Below are 12,638 nucleotides of genomic sequence, written 5' to 3'. Positions count from 1 at the left end.
GGCAGTGATTAAGGTTTCAGTGGCAGATGCACTGAGACAGGGTTAGGGCAGGTAATGTTACAGAGGTGGAAACAGGCGATTTTAGTGAGGTCAGAATCTGATCTCGAGATCAAATGTAACACCGAGGTTATGAACAGACTGGTTTAATTTCAGACTGTTCCCAGGGAGAAGGATGGAGTTGCTACCTAGGGAATGGAGATTGGAGCAGGGACTGAAAACAGTATCTTCAGTCTTATCAGTGTTTAATTGGAGTTAATTAGTCATCAGGAAGAGAAGCAGGAACCAGAATAGACCATGAGACTGATCCCAGGTTTAACTTAGTTAGAGAGGGAGAGAAGGAAGGAAGGAAACCCTGGGAGGTTTGGAGAAACCACCTTCACGATCACTCATTAAATCTCCACACAGTAAGTTTTGGACACAAGGTTAACGTCTGCTATTCTGTATAGTCAGTCAGGGGGTTTCAGATTAATGTTTTGTCATGAGTAATGACTGAAGTGAATGATGAAACATTTTGTTATCTTCAGTTGGAAAAATTGTTACAAAGATACAGGAAGAATTATCCAAAACTCTGTTTGGCTTCAGCACAGGGAGGAGGGAGAGTGTGGGACGGGGATTTGCAGCTTTGGGAGAAGAAGACAGGAAATAATGTTCCATAGAAATGAGAATTGTCTGCTCTGAATTTCTATCCTGTTCTTACAGTGACCACTTTTGTAAACTCCTTTTACAGGGTATCGGAAGGGGAGGATTTACAGAGGGGGATCTCAAACCAAACATCACATCAAGATCTGACAGAGTCACTCGATTCATCAGGACCTGAATATTATTGTCTTTGAATGTGGAGGGAGAAATGTTTGTCAGTTCTGTCTGTGGGAAAAGATTTCAAACATCAGTGTGACTGGAAAAGCACCGAGTCACACACACACACCCGAGTGAGAGTGTTCCAGTGAACTGACTGTGGAAAGAGCTTTAACCAGTTACACAGCCTGAAATAACATCACACCATTCACAGCAGGGGGAAATTGTACACGTGTTCTATGTGTGGACAAGGATTCAACTGATCATCAAACCTGGAGAGACACAGGGACACTTGAACCATGGAGAAAACGTGGAAATGTGAGGACTTTGGGAAAGGATTCAATTACCCATCCCAGCTGGAAATCCATCGACGCAGTCACACTGGGGAGAGGCCGTTCACCTGCTCCGAGTGTGGGAAGGGATTCACTCTGTCAGCCAACCTGCTGAAACACCAGCGAATTCACACTGAGGAGAGACCATTCACTTGCTCTGAATGTGGGAAGGGTTTCACTCAGTCATCTGAGCTGCTGAGACACCAGCAAGTTCACAGTGGGAAGAATCCATTCACCTGCTCTGAGTGTGGGAAGGGATTCACTCAGTCATCTGACCTGCTGATACACCGGTGAGTTCACAGTGGGGAGAGACCATTCACCTGCTCCGAATGTGGGAAGGGATTCACTGTTATCCAGCCTGCTGAGACACCAACAGCTACACACTGGGGAGAGGCCGTTCACCTGCTCCGAGTGTGGGAAGGATTTCACTCAGTCATCTCAACTGCTGATACACCAGTGGCTTCACAATGGGGAGAGGCCATTCACCTGCTCTGAGTGTGGGAAGGGTTTCACTCAGTCAACCCACTTGCGAATACACCAGTGAATTCACACTGGAGAGAGACCATAAGAACATATGGAATAGGAACGGGAGCAAACCATTTGGCCTCTCAAGTTTGCTGTGCCATTCGATAAGATCATGGCTGATATTCTTGTCTTTGAATTTCCACATTCCCATCTAACCTCGATAACCTTTGATTCCCTTGCCTAACAAGAATCTATCTACCTGTGTCTTAAAAATATTCAATGATCGCGCCTCCTCGGCCTTCTGAGGCAGAGAGTTCCAAAGTCGCACAACCTTCTGAGAGAAAAAATTCTCCTAATCTCTGTCCACAAAGGGCGACCCCCTAATTTTGAAACGGTGTCCCTTAGTTCTGGACTCACCCACAAGAGGAAACATCCTTTCGACGTCCACCTTGTCAAGGCCATTCAGGATCTTGTATACTTCAATCAAATCACTCCTCCCTCTTCTAAACTCCAGTGGAAACAAGCCCAGTCTGTCCAACCTTTCCTCATAAGACAGCCCACTCATTCCAGGTATCAATCTAGTGAACATCCTTTGAACCACCTCCAATGCATTTATATCCTTCCTTAAATAAGGAGACCAAAACCGCACACAGTATTCAAGGTGCAGTCCTGTATAACTGAAGCATAACATCCTTACTTTTATGTTCAACCCCTCTCCTAACACAGGATAGCATTCCATTAGCCTTATTAATTACTTTCTGTACCTGCATACAAACTTTTTATGACTCATTTACTCAAACACCTGGGTCCCTCTGCACCTCAGAATTATGCAGCCGTTCTCCATTTAAGCAATACTCTGCTTTTTTGTTCTTCCTGCCCAAGTGACCAACTTCACATGTTCCCACATTTTACTCCATTTGCCAGATCTTTGGCCACTCATTCAACCTATCTATATCCATCTGCAACCTCCTCATTTCCTCTTCACAACATACTTTCCTACCTATCTTTCTGCCAAGTGCCAATTTAGCGACCACATCTTCACTCCCCTCATCTAAGTCATTGATGTAAATCATAAAAAGTTGAGGCCCCAGCACAGACCCCTGTGGGAGTCCACTCGTCACATCCTGCCAATCAGAAAAAGACCCATTTACACATACTCTCTGCTTTCTGCCAGCCAGCCAATCTCCTATCCATGCTAATAAGTTACCCCCTACACCATGCGCTTTTATTTTCCGTAATAATCTTTGATGTGGCACCTTCTCAAATGCCTTCTGGAAATCCAAGTACAGTACATCTACAGGCTCCCCTTTATCCATTGCGCATGTTACTCCTTCAAAAAAACTCCAATCAGTTGGTTAAACAGGATTTTCCTTTCACAAAACCATGCTGACTCTTCCCGATTGCCTTGAGCTCTTCTAAGTGCCCAGCTATAACCTCCTTAATGATTGATTCTGATAACTTCCCCACGACAGAAGTCAAACTAACTGGCCTATGGTTTCCTGTTTTCTGCCTCCCTCCCTTCTTGAATAGAGGGGTTATATTGCCTGCTTTCCAATCTGATGGAACCTTTCCAAAATCGAGCGAATTTTGGAAAATTAACACCAGCGCACCAACTACCGCATTAGCCGCCTCTTTTAAGACCCTAGGATGTAGTTCATTGGGTCCCAGAGACTTGAGATCAGCAGCTCCTTCAATTTGCTCAGTAACATTTCCCCAGTGATTCCAATTTCACCAAGTTCCTTTCTCCTGTCACCTTCTGATTTGCAGCTATTACTGGAATGTTTTTTGTATCCTTTATATTGAACACAGAAGCAAAATATTATTCATTTCTTCCACCATTTCCTTATCTACTATTCACTTCCCACTGTCACCCTCTAGAGGACCAACACTCACTTTGCTCACTCTTTTCCTTTTTAAGCACCTGTAGAAACACTTGCTCTCCATTTTCACATTTCTAGCAAACTTCCTCTCACACTCTAATTTCTTTCTACTGATTAACCTTTTAGCCATTTTCGACTGTTCTTTATATTCTGTCCAATCATCTGTCCTGCTGCTTATCTTTGTGGAGTTGTATGCTTTTTCCTTAAGCTGATGCTTTCTTTAACTTCTTTAGTTAACCACAGATGGTGGGTCCTCCCCTTATAATTTTTCTTTATGGTCGGGATGTACTCATTCTGAATACTTTGAAATATCCCCTTAAATGTCTGCGACTGCTTCTCTATTCATCTATCCTCTAGGCTAGTTTCCCAGTTCACTTCTGGTAGCTCAGCTTTCATCCCCACATAGTTGCCCTTATTTAAGTTTAAGATACTAGTCTTTGACCCACTCTTCTCCCTTTCAGACTGGATGTGAAATTCAACCATATTGTGCTCGCTGCTCCCTAGTAGTGCCCTTACTCTGAGGTCATTAATTAATCCTGTTACATTACACAATACCAAGTCAAATATAACCTGCTCTCTGATTGGCTCCTCAACATGCTGCTCTAAGAAACTATCTCAGAAGCATTCTAAGAACTCCTCATCCAGGCTATTACTGCCAATCTGATTTTTCCAGTTAATGTGTAGATTAAAATCACCCATGATTATTGCCGTCCATTTATCACAAGCACACAATATTTTCTCTTGAATACTTTGCCCTACACTATGGCTGCTGTTAGGGGCCCATCAACCACTCCCACTAATGACTATTTTTCCCCTACTATTCCTCATCTGCACCCAAACCGATTCTACATCCTGATCTCCTGATCCAAGATCATCTCTAACTATTGCACCAATGCCCTCTTTGATTAACAATGCAACCCCGCCACCTTTACCTAGCTTCCTATTCTCCTTGAATGTCATGTACCCCTCAATATTAAGGACCCAATCTTAGTTATCCTGCAGCCACGTCTCCATAATTACTAACAGATCATATTTGTTTACTTCTGTGTGAGTCATCAATTCATTTACTTTGTTTTGAATGCTATGTGCATTCAGATAGAGAGCCTTCAGTCTTGTCTTTTTGTTACCGTTGTAACATCTAGTCTTGACTGTTGATTTATTCTCAGGTTTTTTTCTCTCAGTCCTTTCCTGCCATTCTCTGACCTTGTTTCTCATATTACTATTTTGCTCTCCTTTCTTGACTCTACTCCTTGAATTGCTACCTCTACCCAAGCTTGATCCCTCACCGCTCTTGTTTAGTTTAAAGCCCTCTCTACTTCCCTAGCTATGCAATTTGTGAGGACACTCATCCCAGCATTGTTCAGGTGTAAACCGTGCCAACGGTACAGCCCCCACTCTCCCCAGCACTGATACCAGTGCCCCACAAACTGGAACTCAGTTCTCCCACACCAATCTTTGAGCCACGCATTGGTCTTGCTAATCTTATTTGCCCGATGCCAATTTGCACGTGGCTCAGGTAAATAATCCAGAGATTATTACCTTTGAGGTTCTGCTACATAATTTGGTACCTAGCTCCTTATACTGACTTTACAGAACCTCTTTCCAAGTTCTAGCTATGTCATTGGTACGTACATGGACCACGACAACTGGATTCTCCCCCTCCCATTGCAAGTCCCTCTCCAGCCCTGAGCAGATGTCCCGAACCCTGGCACTGGGCAGGCAACATTGCCGTCTGGACACTCACTTTTTGCTGCAGAAAACAGTGTCAATGCCCTCACTATACTATCCCCTACTACCACTTCATTCCTTTTTGTTCCCCCCGCGTGAATGGCTTCCTGTACCACAGTATCATGGCCAGCCAGCTCATCCACCTTGCACATTTCACTTTCATCCACACAGATTGTGAGCACCTCAAACCTGTTTGACACTTGCAAAGTCTGAGACTCCTCCACTCCTGCCTGCTCAGTCCCATTACCTGCCTCACTGACAGTCACATCCTCCTGTCCCTCACTGCTGATCAAAACAGATGACCCTCTTCTAAGAGGTGTGACTGTCTTCTGGAACAAAGCATCCAGGTATTTCTCCCCATCCCTTATGTTGTACAGTGTCTGCATTTCGGTTTCCAGATCAATAATCCTGATCCGGAATTCCTCAAGCTGCTTACACTTCCTGCAGACGTGTTTGTCATGGATCGCCTTGGCATCCAAAAGCTCCCACATCTCACAGCTGCAACATAACTCCTGTCCTATCATTCTAACTTATGTTATTTAGTTAATTTACTTTAACTACTTTCTTCCTATGTATGCTACAATTTACTGTGTTTACTGAATGCTATTACCACTGACAACTAAAGATTATATGCTTCTTAACTACAAGGGATGTGTATTCGATGTTTGTTTAAGTAACTCTATTTTATTGCTTGTTTAAAATCTTTGTTGTTTTATTTGAATCTTAAAGTTTTCAAATTTTGGTTTATTATTGTAAGGTTATTTTTATTGATAGATCTACCTGAACTCGCCTGTCCTAAGCTGGTTTCTCACACACTGTCCCTTAGACTGAGCACTTACCGACCAATCAACGTACCAGCTTCCTGTGACATCACAGTTGCCTCTTTCCCCCCACTCCTGCTGCCTCACAGCAGCTGCAACAGTGAAACAGCCCATTCCTCACTCAAATCCCCGTCTGTATATATAGACGTTCCTCACTCAAATACCCCGTCTGTGTTTATACACATTCCTCACTCAAATCACCCGTCTGTATTTATAGACGTTCCTCACTCAAATCCCCCGTCTGTATTTATAGATGTTCCACACTCAAATACCCCGTCTGTATATATAGACGTTCCTCACTCAAATACCCCGTCTGTATTTATAGATGTTCCTCACTCAAATACCCCGTCTGTATTTATAGATGTTCCTCACTCAAATCCCCCGTCTGTATTTATAGACATTCCTCACTCAAATCCCCGGTCTGTATTTATAGACGCTCCTCACTCAAATACCCCGTCTGTATTTATAGGCATTCCTCACTGAAATCCCCCGTCTGTGTTTATAGATGCTCCTCACTCAAATCCCCCGTCTGTATTTATAGGCATTCCTCACTCAAATCCCCCGTCTGTGTTTATAGGCATTCCTCACTCAAATCCCCGGTCTGTATTTATAGACTTTCCTCACTCAAATCCCCCGTCTGTATTTATAGGCATTGCTCACTCAAATCCCCAATCTGTATTTATAGGTGTTCCTCACTCAAATACCCCGTCTGTATTTATAGACGTTCCTTACTCAAATCCCCCGCCTGTATTTATAGACGTTCCTCACTCAAATACCCCGTCTGTATTTAGAGACGCTCCTCACTCAAATCCCCGGTCTGTATTTATAGGCGTTCCTCACTCAAATCCCCAATCTGTATTTATAGGCGCTCCTCACTCAAATCCCCGGTCTGTATTTATAGACACTCCTCACTCAAATCCCCGGTCTGTATTTATAGACGTTCCTCACTCAAATCCCCGGTCTGTATTTATAGACATTCCTCACTCAAATCTCCGGTCTGTATTTATAGGTGCTCCTCACTCAAATCCTCACTCTGTATTTATAGACGTTCCACACTCAAATACCCGGTCTGTATTTATAGACGCTCCTCACTCAAATCCTCACTCTGTATTTATAGACGTTCCTCACTCAAATCCCCAGTCTGTATTTATAGACGCTCCTCACTCAAATACCCCGTCTGTATTTATAGGCATTCCTCACTGAAATCCCCCGTCTGTGTTTATAGATGCTCCTCACTCAAATCCCCCGTCTGTATTTATAGGCATTCCTCACTCAAATCCCCCGTCTGTGTTTATAGGCATTCCTCACTCAAATCCCCGGTCTGTATTTATAGACTTTCCTCACTCAAATCCCCCGTCTGTATTTATAGGCATTGCTCACTCAAATCCCCAATCTGTATTTATAGGTGTTCCTCACTCAAATACCCCGTCTGTATTTATAGACGTTCCTTACTCAAATCCCCCGCCTGTATTTATAGACGTTCCTCACTCAAATACCCCGTCTGTATTTAGAGACGCTCCTCACTCAAATCCCCGGTCTGTATTTATAGGCGTTCCTCACTCAAATCCCCAATCTGTATTTATAGGCGTTCCTCACTCAAATCCCCGGTCTGTATTTATAGACACTCCTCACTCAAATCCCCGGTCTGTATTTATAGACGTTCCTCACTCAAATCCCCGGTCTGTATTTATAGACGTTCCTCACTCAAATCTCCGGTCTGTATTTATAGGTGCTCCTCACTCAAATCCTCACTCTGTATTTATAGACGTTCCACACTCAAATACCCGGTCTGTATTTATAGACGCTCCTCACTCAAATCCTCACTCTGTATTTATAGACGTTCCTCACTCAAATCCCCAGTCTGTATTTATAGACGCTCCTCACTCAAATCCCCAGTCTGTATTTATAGACGCTCCTCACTCAAATCCCCAGTCTGTATTTATAGACGCTCCTCACTCAAATCCCCCGTCTGTATTTATAGGCGTTCCTCACTCAAATCCCCGGTCTGTATTTATAGGCGTTCCTCACTCAAATCCCCGGTCTGTATTTATAGACGCTCCTCACTCAAATCCCCAGTCTGTATTTATAGACACTCCTCACTCAAATCCCCAGTCTGTATTTATAGACGCTCCTCACTCAAATCCTCACTCTGTATTTATAGACGTTCCTCACTCAAATCCCCGGTCTGTATTTATAGACGTTCCTCACTCAAATCCCCGGTCTGTATTTATAGACGTTCCTCACTCAAATCCCCCGTCTGTATTTATAGACGCTCTTCACTCAAATCCCCCGTCTGTATTTATAGACGTTCCTTACTCAAATCCCCCGCCTGTATTTATAGACGTTCCTCACTCAAATACCCCGTCTGTATTTAGAGACGCTCCTCACTCAAATCCCCGGTCTGTATTTATAGGCGTTCCTCACTCAAATCCCCAATCTGTATTTATAGGCGTTCCTCACTCAAATCCCCGGTCTGTATTTATAGACACTCCTCACTCAAATCCCCGGTCTGTATTTATAGACGTTCCTCACTCAAATCCCCGGTCTGTATTTATAGACGTTCCTCACTCAAATCTCCGGTCTGTATTTATAGGTGCTCCTCACTCAAATCCTCACTCTGTATTTATAGACGTTCCACACTCAAATACCCGGTCTGTATTTATAGACGCTCCTCACTCAAATCCTCACTCTGTATTTATAGACGTTCCTCACTCAAATCCCCAGTCTGTATTTATAGACGCTCCTCACTCAAATCCCCAGTCTGTATTTATAGACGCTCCTCACTCAAATCCCCAGTCTGTATTTATAGACGCTCCTCACTCAAATCCCCCGTCTGTATTTATAGGCGTTCCTCACTCAAATCCCCGGTCTGTATTTATAGGCGTTCCTCACTCAAATCCCCGGTCTGTATTTATAGACGCTCCTCACTCAAATCCCCAGTCTGTATTTATAGACACTCCTCACTCAAATCCCCAGTCTGTATTTATAGACGCTCCTCACTCAAATCCTCACTCTGTATTTATAGACGTTCCTCACTCAAATCCCCGGTCTGTATTTATAGACGTTCCTCACTCAAATCCCCGGTCTGTATTTATAGACGTTCCTCACTCAAATCCCCCGTCTGTATTTATAGACGCTCCTCACTCGAATCCCCGACCTGTATTTATAGGCGCTTCTCATCTCCCGAGTATCTCCCACAGGTCCGATCCGCTCCAACTCCCAGCAAGGTAGAGGGATGGAGCCAGTGACTATGGAGTGGAGTTTGTAGCGAGGACTGAAGACAATGGCTTTTGTCTTCTCAATATTTAAATGGAGGAAATTTCTGTTAATCCAGTTCTCCCAGGATCCTTGGGTGCATCTCATTTGGCTCAGGTGATTTCACAACTTTAAAGTAAAAGCAAAATACTGCGGATGCTGGAATTCTGAAACAAAAGCAGAAAATTCTGGAAAAACTCAGTAGGTCTAACAGCATCTGTGGAGAGAGAACAAAACAGTGAATCATACGGACTCGAAACATTAATTGTTTATTTCATTCCGCAGATGATGTCAGATCTGCTGAGTTTTTCCAGCAGTGACGGAGGAGTGGGTGGGGCTGGATGACCGATGGGAGCAGCTGCTCCTCCAGCCAATCAGACTGAATGAGGGGCGGGGCTGATCTCGGTTCTCCCTCATTGGCTGAAACTCTGCATCATTCTGAAAGCTGATTTGTCTCAAACTCCAGGAGAAAACTGGACCTTTCTGTTTGTGACTTTAAACAGATGAAACCCTGTGGGTGTGGAGCAGACATTTCAACAATTGTTACTGAAATGTGGGAACAGAATAAAACAATGTACAAACAATTCAAGGGCTCACTTCAAGGAATGACTCGCCAGGCAGGGAAAGTCACCATTAGAACAAGTGGAATCCCTGGTTTCAATAAATGAACGGGCAGGAGGGTTAGGACAGGTTAGGGAGAAGGTTACTACTGTCATCATTCAGAACACCACATGGAAGCCCAGGCCTGGGAGAGGGGGATCCACCGCAGACATAGGAACAGGGGAACGAAAACAAAAAATGCCAGAAAAACACAGCAGGTCTGAAAGCATCTGCGGAGAGAGAGACAGAGACAATGTTTTGAGTCCGTAAAACCCTTCTTCAGATCTAAAAGGAGGTGGAGATGTGGTGAAATATGTACTGATTAAGGGGGGTGAATTTGCCCAATCTCTCTTCATAAGACAGTCCCACCATCCCCGGAACAAACCTGTGAACTTTCATTGCACTCCCTCTATGGCAATAATATCCTTCTGAGGCAAGGTGACCAAAACTGCACACACTACTCCAGGTGCGGTCAAAACAAGATTCTAAACAATTGAAGCAAGACTTTACTACTCCTGTACTCAAATCCTCTTGTGGCAAAAGCTAACATTCCATGAGCCTTCCAAATAGCTTGCTGCATCTGCATGTTAGCCTTCAGCGACTTATGGACAAGGACACCCAGGTCCCTTTGTACATCTACACTTTCTCATCTCTTATCATTTAGGAAATACTCTGAACGTCAGTTCCTTCTGCCATTTTTCCACAATATATTCCATCTGCCATGTTCTTGCCCACTCACTAAGTCAAGTTCTCCCATAGCTGCTTTACATCTACCTCACAACACATTCCCACCTCGCTTTGTATCATCTGCGAACTTGGAAGGATTACATTTGGTCCCCACATCCAAATCGTTAATATATATTGTGATCAACTGGGACCCAAGTACTGATCCTTGTGGTAGCCCACTAATAACAGCCTACCAACACAAGAATTACCCGTTTATTCCTACTCTCTGTTTTCTGCCTGTTCACCAATCCTTAATCCTTGTCAGTGTATTGCCTCCTATCCCATGTTGGTTTATTTTGCTAATTAATATGTCAGGTCCTGGTGACTTATCAACTTTCAATCCCATTCTTACTGATATTAATTTCCTTCAACTCCTTATTCTCCCTACTCCCTTGGATCTCTAAACCTGGGAGATTTCTTGTATCTTCCCCGGTGAAGGCAGACTCAGAATTATCATTTAGCTTCTCTGCCCTTTCTCTATTCCCCGACTCTGCATTCAATGGACCCACATTTGCCTAAAGCAGCTTTTAGAGTCTGTTTTTATCTTTTCTCCAGATTGCATTCATATGCTATTCCCCCTTTCTTTACCAGTTTCCTGGTCTTCTTTTGTTGTATTTTAAAAGCCTCCCAATCTTCAGGTTTACTACCACTTCTGGCAACTTTATAAGCCTTATCTTTAAATCTTATACCATCCTTAACTTCCTTTGTCAGCCACGGTTGACTGACTTTTTGGGGATTTTGCACCTTGAAGGAAGGTATATGTGCTGTAAGCTATGTAATAATTCTTTGAAGACTATCCATTGCCTCTGTACATTTTAATGTATTTTCACATTCTATCTCAGCCAATTTGTCCCTCACGCCTTCATAATTTCCTTTATTCAACTTTAACACCCTTGCTTCAGAGTGAACTACCTCATTTTCAAACATAGCATAATATACTGTAATATTGTGTTCACTCGTCCCTCAAGGTTCTTTTACAACAAGATTATTAATTAGTCCTTTTTTATTACATAATGCTAGATCTAAAATAGCCTGTCCTCGAGTCGGCTCCTCAACATACTGCTCTCGAAAACCATCCCCAACATACTCCAGAAATTCATCTTCCACTGCATCAGTGCTCAATTGGTTTACCCAGTGTACATGTAGATTGAAGTCACCCGTGATCAATGTATACCCTATGCTACATGCTTCTATCATCTCCTGATTAATACATTACTATTACCATTACTATTTGGTCGGCTATGAACAACTCCAACCAATGTCTGCTGCTTTTTGCTAATTCTTAGCTCCACCCAAACAGATTCCACACATTGTTCTTCCAAACTGAGATCCCCTTTACTAATGCACTGATCTCATCCCTTATTATCAGCACAACTCCACCTCCTTGTCTGCCTTTACGAAACTTCCAGTATCCATGAATATTCAGTTCCCAGTTTTTGTCACCATGCAGCCATGTTTCCATAATGGCAATAATATCTTACCCCTATATACGACTATTTGTGCCTTTTCATCATCGATTGCGAATGATGTGCGCATTCAGGTAGAGCACCTTTAATTTTGTCTTTTTAACATAATTCTGCATTCGAAGCAGACTCAATGCTCTGCTTTGTTTCTCCTGCCTTGTAGCCTCACTACTACTTCCTGTTACCCATTTTGCTTCCTTATAGTTTTACACTTAAAGGAGGAGTAGAATAATTTAACAGTAACTTCACTTTGCTACAATTCTCCTAACTTTATCTTACTTTGGTTTACTTTATGACTATATTTCACTTTGACTTGATTTAACGTTACTTCCCTATTGCTGGTGTTCCTTACTGAAATCCAGGTGGCTACCTCTTTATAAATGTTAGTTTTTTTTCTAGTTTTAAGCTATTTAAACACAATCCCTAACAGCAACTTCTCACCAACCAAGTTTTCCTGTGATGTCGCTCTTGGGTTTATTTTCAAACTCAGCCCGCTGCCCGATCAGAGGTGTTCCTCACAGGTCTGGCTGTCTCCTCTCCAAGAAGGTGAGACACATCGGGAAGGACCAGAAG

The 12,638-nt window shown here is 43.1% G+C and overlaps 1 protein-coding gene across 1 annotated transcript in view; it reads right to left on the bottom strand.

Moving 5' to 3' along the window:
• LOC144673827 (uncharacterized) overlaps nucleotides 1–12,638 on the bottom strand; it is a 64,654-nt gene that overhangs the window by 12,676 nt on the left and 39,340 nt on the right. The window lies entirely within an intron of this gene.

The sequence above is a fragment of the Cetorhinus maximus genome, unplaced genomic scaffold (assembly GCF_964194155.1).
Source record: "Cetorhinus maximus unplaced genomic scaffold, sCetMax3.hap1.1 HAP1_SCAFFOLD_487, whole genome shotgun sequence".
NCBI classification, from domain to species: domain Eukaryota; kingdom Metazoa; phylum Chordata; class Chondrichthyes; order Lamniformes; family Cetorhinidae; genus Cetorhinus; species Cetorhinus maximus.
The sequence above is the reverse complement of the archived record's forward strand: the minus strand, read 5'-3'. Positions and strand labels throughout refer to the sequence as shown.